Source organism: Tachypleus tridentatus, chromosome 1, assembly GCF_004210375.1.
Source record: "Tachypleus tridentatus isolate NWPU-2018 chromosome 1, ASM421037v1, whole genome shotgun sequence".
In the NCBI taxonomy this organism is placed as follows: Eukaryota; Metazoa; Arthropoda; class Merostomata; order Xiphosura; family Limulidae; genus Tachypleus; species Tachypleus tridentatus.
The window spans coordinates 151,356,551-151,363,342 of NC_134825.1; positions in this window are offsets into that span (position 1 = coordinate 151,356,551).

Consider the following 6,792-nt stretch of genomic DNA (forward strand, 5'->3'; position numbering starts at 1 on the left):
ATTATGTGTAACACGTTGTTGGCCAGAACAATAAACTATTAACTTGTCCAGCTGCGAATAAAAGGAAATAGAGAAACAACATTGTATATTTAACAAAAAAAAATCTCTCTTTTAAGTAACAAACAGTAAAGGTTTTAATTGGGTTTTCACAAAACCGTTCATGCTTGTGTTTAATTCGGCGTTGGACATTATTAAAGAGAAAAGTAATAACGTTACTTATTGAAAAAATTAAAATAACTTGTTTTTTTTTAAATAAATACCTGTATTCTATATACAAAATATACGTCGTTTTTTACATTGCATGTTGATGTTTACAGAACTGGACTACAAACTTTGAGAGGTTTTAGAACAATTAAAGAAGCGACTTTTATTTTCCCTTTACAGTATTCAATGTAAGAGCAATATGCATCTTGCACAGTACAAGAAAATGGAATACGTATAAGTAATAAATAGGCTATCAATTACTGTAAAACAGTCTAACAGAATTTACTTCACATAATTGCAGTATTAAAATGAATATTTTGGAAGGCCATTCTCACTGTTACATTTCAAGAAAATTGCTCTTATAAAGCTCGCATATACGTTGATCACGGTGTTATCTAACTTTCTGGTTGATTAGTTACTGAAGAAATTTTAAACTACGACTGTTGTATGAAAGAGGAAGTGATTTTTCAGTCGCTGTAAACAGGTTGGTTTTATGTTTATTAATAACCACACAGCTACACGATGTGTCTACCACGACTATCAAACCCCATTAATTAGCTTTCGAATTACTGCTGAGCCACTGGGAGGCAACGAAGACAAAGGATAGTCAAGGTAGCACTTTCAAGTCATACGAAGTCGTAATTCTAGATTAATTACACCAATAGTTATTCTCTTTAAACATTCAAGGGCAAGTTAACTCCCACTTTATATTAACTTGTACAAATCATGGAACTGTCTTTTCTCTTTGGCTTCTGTTCCATCCTGAGGGAGAGGTGATACCGAACTTTGGTCAAGTGATTTGATCATAACGTCTATTGTAATATGTAACTAATCTCGTTTAATGATTAAGCAAGTTTGCAATCACTTGCATTCCGTTTACAAGGGCAATAATTATGTGTAGAATATGTGCATGAAAATCTTAAACTACTTTTAAATATACCTTAATAATAATATATGCATTATTTCATGATTATAGAAGGTTAAAATTCGAAGTTTTCAACTGCAATACTTCTCTCTCTTATTTCAAGAGCTTTCTAGTTCTGAACACTAAAAATTAACATTTACGTAAGTGTCATTGTAATCTTATTAAAAAATCTCCAACAACAATCATGATGTCATTAGACAAACAGGTTAACACGGAGGCTTAAACACCGTTAAAAATAAGAAGACGAAACTGAAATACAATAACCTGAGATAAACTCGCACTACGAAAACATTGAACTAAATCTAATTAAACCCAAAAGTTAAAATTTGACAGTGAAAAAATCAAAATAGTTCTAAATTGCAGAAAACGCGTGTATGTGTTTTCTTATAGGAAAGCCACATTGGACCATCTACTGAGTCCACCGAGAGGAATCGAACCCCTGATTTTTAGCGTTATAAATTTTAAGACTTTCCACTGTACCAGCGGGAGACGACAAAAACGTCCTAAAGATTAACTGTAAGTTGTGCAAGATTAAGCAAAACACTAAATAGCCATAAGTCAAAATAACGTTCTTTTACGGGGCAGAATACAGAAAATAGAACCAAATGAATGCCCACCATGGCTATAATTCAGGATAAGCATGATAGAAAACAGCCTCCATATAAAATAAGAGAAATATGTTCTTATTTATCAAGCTTAAAATTGTCATAATAAATAAAGCTTAAAATTAATATATATATATAACAAACATGAAAATGGACTTTAAGTTGATCTGGAATTATCTTTTAAACAAAAACTGGAAATAAATGGTATGTCAAAAGTGATGCACATAAACTAAAGAAAAATGAATAAAAACTCATAAAAATCCAAACAAAATAAAATATTTTAACAAATTGATTGTAAAATGTAGAAAGTAACTTAAAATATTAATTTATACATATATATATATATATATACATACACACACGAAAATACTATGGTGTAAATGCTTGGAATGTTGATATTGCTGAGGTAAACCCTTCACTAAAGTTTAAATGTTTCCTCCCCAGATATTTGATCAGTAATGCTTTTTTCTTCACAATTAGAATGGTTTTTACCAATTAAGCAATATCTTTATAAACATGACAAATTAATTAACTTTAATTATACACTCATGTTTTTGATTGTTTAGAATATTATAGTAGTAAAAACATCGCATTTTTGTTTACTATGTTTAAATTCACGTAAACTAATAATTTAATAAATCATCCTATTATTCAAATGACGTTAATTTTCATCCATAGTCCAAGTCTAGTGATGTAATATTTTTGCAATGTAAGGTTATCGAGGTTCTCAATGAGTCTCTGCTTTTTCGACTGAGATTTTCTCGAATATATTTATACACATTTCTGGAGTCAAGCGCCTCCTGAATATATTGCTAGTTTTCAGCTATAATCTACCATCTTTCATGTGATGGTTTGTTTCAAGCAATAATCTACCTCGTATTTATACAGTTTATTTGGCAGCTTGGATTAGTAAGTGTTTTTTTTTTTTCCACTAATCTATTTTTTTAATTGTTTAGATGGTATAATTGAGGTAGATGTAGTTGTTGACAAGAGACAGTTAAAGGAAATGATAGAAATTCAACATGAGGTGTCGTCTGAGAAGAAAAACAATATTTATTTTTCCTACAATGCAGAAAAACGATGTTTGTTTTTCTTAACACTGTCTTTCTTGGAAGATCTGGAAACACTACATTCTTTAAAAGGATACTTTCTGGTTTTAAGTCCATTCCATTCTTACTGATGTCTAAAGTAGCAACATATTAGATGTTAACACAACACTCATTCAGGGTGCCCACAAAAACCAATAATTCATTTTTCTTGACATTGACAGGCAGTGGAAAGTATAATTCAAACAATCAATATATGTATATAAACGGTTATTTTGTATTAAATCTCAGTCTGCTGTAGTCATTAATGGTCAGAGTATTTTTCCCAACATCTCCATGGTTTCATTGATTTTTCAATATTCTTCTATTTTATTTTTCTTTACTTCAGTTTTTCTGGCATTCTCAGGTTTTCAGCTTCCCTGTAATTGTCACTGGCTGTTATATGTTGTTAGGTTCTTATATCAGGATGCTGATTCAATAATTAGGCTTTTGCGATGAGAACACTCTTCTTAACATCATTAGCTCATCAGTGTGAAGATGTAAATACTTGTTGACTATGATAGGCATCATAACAAGAGTTTGGTAATTTCTTTTATTGAACAAGAAATCCTCTGTCATGATACAAAATAGATCAGACTTTGATCAAAGATCAAAACGACCAGTTATAAAGAAAATCTGACTTTGTAAAGTAAATGTCAGGATTCAAGCTAAGTCGCCTTAGCCTCTTAGAGGTTAGAAGGCTGGTTAACCATGTAGGACTAAAGTTTGAAACTAATCAGGTCAAAACATGACATTTTCTAGAAAAAAGCATCACCTAATCAAGGTGTAGCGTACACGTCTCTTCTTACAAATGAAATGGTGAATCTCCATTCTACCAAACTAGACTTCACCACTCTCGGGTATTCCAGAGAATATATATGGGTTCCAAGTGCTACTAATTGTCTTGGAACAACACGAACTTCAACAATATCACAAAAATGAAAGTAACCACAGGTAGAAATAAGAAAAAATTGGCATTCCTTCTTAATTGTTCTTCAGCAGCACAGCAGTATGTGTACAGACTTACAACACTAGAAATCGGGTTTTGATACTCATTGTGTTTAGCTTTGAAGAAGCAAGCAAACAAATTTTCTTAATTCACAATTCAGATCACATTTATATATATATAGTCAACTACAAATATATACATATAATGTTATATATTACAAGTACTAATGATATTAAAATAATTATTTTTATGTCACAGCTCAACAACCATCCCGAATCATTTTTTTTGTGCTAGGGTTAAGAAAACCCATTGCAGCAAACGAATGTGAAATGTGTAGTAAGTATCACGTGGTTTCTTCCATAACAATTATAGTTTAACCAATTATGTAGAACAATTATAAAAATACACTGCATCAACATGTTGATCAATATCTCAGAAGTAAATGGTTTGAACTCCTTTTCAGTATCGATTTGTCAACCAGTAGATCATCTTAAATGCACTACAATCGAGCCGAATGACTATAGGCTTGCTATCACAAACCACCACTTGTAACTCAGAAAGAAAATAAAGCAACTAGATTTTAGTTGTTGACTTATCAATCAATATACTGCTCTATCTTCTTGCTAATAAGTTAAACTAAGCCAGAATGATCAAGAGCTGCCATTAACACGTTGATTTATCACTAAAACAGTCAAACTGCTCTTCTACCAATGTTTTCTTATCTGGATCTTTTATGATTGTTAAATATGTACTGTCAGCATATTTCTTTTCACCTACTGAGCCAATATCAGACATTACAGCTCATCTTTGATTCCAAGAACAAACAGTTCTTTAGATACTACACAATGTCAAAGAACGTTAGCTTGTCAACATGTTGAACATGCTTACACATGTCACACAAATAATAAAGTACACTGTTCACTTTATTGAAATGTCAAAATATGAGATATTAACCAGTTTACCCAGAAAACTTTTACGGGCATGGCCAATAACCATAACTAATTATAAGTTGAACCTTTGTTCTGTTACTCTTTGATTGTGACATATCCTTGAATGTTCAGTTGACTTACCCAAGTATTATTGCATAAATTCATTTGTCTCAAGTATTGGAGAACAAAGTCAAACATATTCATATGGACACTACTGTAAATAAACATTGGATTGAGAGCTGTACATTATAACTACCGTAAGTTGTATTTTTCGTCGTACATCAGGAGTTTTAGGAAACAATAAGTTGGTTATTTCTTAGCTGCACAGTAGAGCATCATGATACATGATAGATATTCAACCTAGTCAGTTCGCTTACGATTCACAAACTTAAAGAAACATCCATTTAACAGTTTGTTTTGCATATTTTACCAAATATGGCAAAATACTCATTTTCAGTTATAAGTCTGCAAATAATTGGCTGACAAAGTTTGCTCCTTGCTTAATGTAAATCTCTCAATATCTTCAAATCATAATATTGAGTGTGACAAACTCACCAGCAATAAACTACACTCAAAATTCAATCAGTTGAAAAAACTGAACTTGTTGAGAAGATGAAGTTAAAGAAACCATTTGTCAGTGTTCTTGGTATGATTACATTTTTCTTCTGTTAGCAAACATGATGAAGTGCCTACAGTAGCTTTCAATATCTTTATATGAAAAATTGCTTTCACATGTAAGCGACAATCTTTGCATCGTGCAAAATGTGAAGTACTTCTAGACTTTCAGGTCTGGAAACCAGTACCTTTATCTTATTTCTGTGCAACGCACCATCATGCACCTATAACTTATCATAGAAGTGCCTGATGATACACGAATCAGTAATATGCCTCTACAGTTTGTGACGGTCATGCTTCCCATTATTGTTAAGGATCTGTGTTTTAATTACTATTTATGAATGTCAAAGTTAGTCATTTGTGGCATTCAACTACTAGCAGAATTAGATGGTTTACTGTCACTGTGATTGCAGTACATTCCAAGGATTTAGACATTCAGTGTATAAACTTTTTTTCACTAGTTGGAGAAATAATCCACCATCAAGTTTTTAACCCGTCTGGTACTATATAATCTATTGTATTTTTATAGCATTGTTATCCACTGCACAATTATACCTTCTATATATTTTTTAAATTTATCAACCCTTCTAGTGATGCATCAATAATACATATAGTGAGCTTCCTACCCTATAAGTACTGTTTGTGATAGATACTACAAATGGTAGCAGTTCTTTCTTTGCTATACTTTCAGCATTCAACGTATAGGTTTCATATAAGCTAAGTACCATTCTGTATGGGTGACAGTACAGAATTGTTCCATTCTCATTATCACTGAAGGTAGTTTATAAGATGGACAATTTTCCCAAGGATAAGACAATACTGGCGTCTCGTATGATACCCACCGAAAAGGCTAAAATATGTGTTAATACTTATCTCTTCATAAAAGGTACACGTGTTGTATGCAAGTGCTGCATATCCCACTCTCTCATAGTGTATATTTCATACCGACATAAATGTTTAAAATTTTCTAAATTCCAATTTAGATTCAGAGTAAATCTAGTTGAGATCATGTGTATAATTCATCTTGAAGTGCTATATTCTGCAAAAATTCAGTCAAAGAACTTATCCCATGAAACACTACAATGCACTGCGTTGTACTTAATCTTGTCTGCAGAGAATTCCTTTATCACTGCCATACGTAGCAAAGATGCTTTCAAATTATTGTGAGTTACTTTCCTGATTAGTCAGCTGCAGAAAGAAAGGACCTGTAGTGATTGATGGTTAAGTCACTTAATCCACAATACGCAAATTATTTGGTCAATAAACGTCATAGTTGAATATTTGTAGAAAAAAATCCAACCTAGGATGGATTGTTGTTCTCTTTAAATAAACATTATCATTGTTTTGATTCACGAAAAATGACGAAATGATAAACAATACGAGTTAGTTATTGACATGTTAACATTATTATACATGACTTAAATAACATTGATAGCAATTACAATGTATTTCCTTAATCTAGTCCACATCATAACACTTT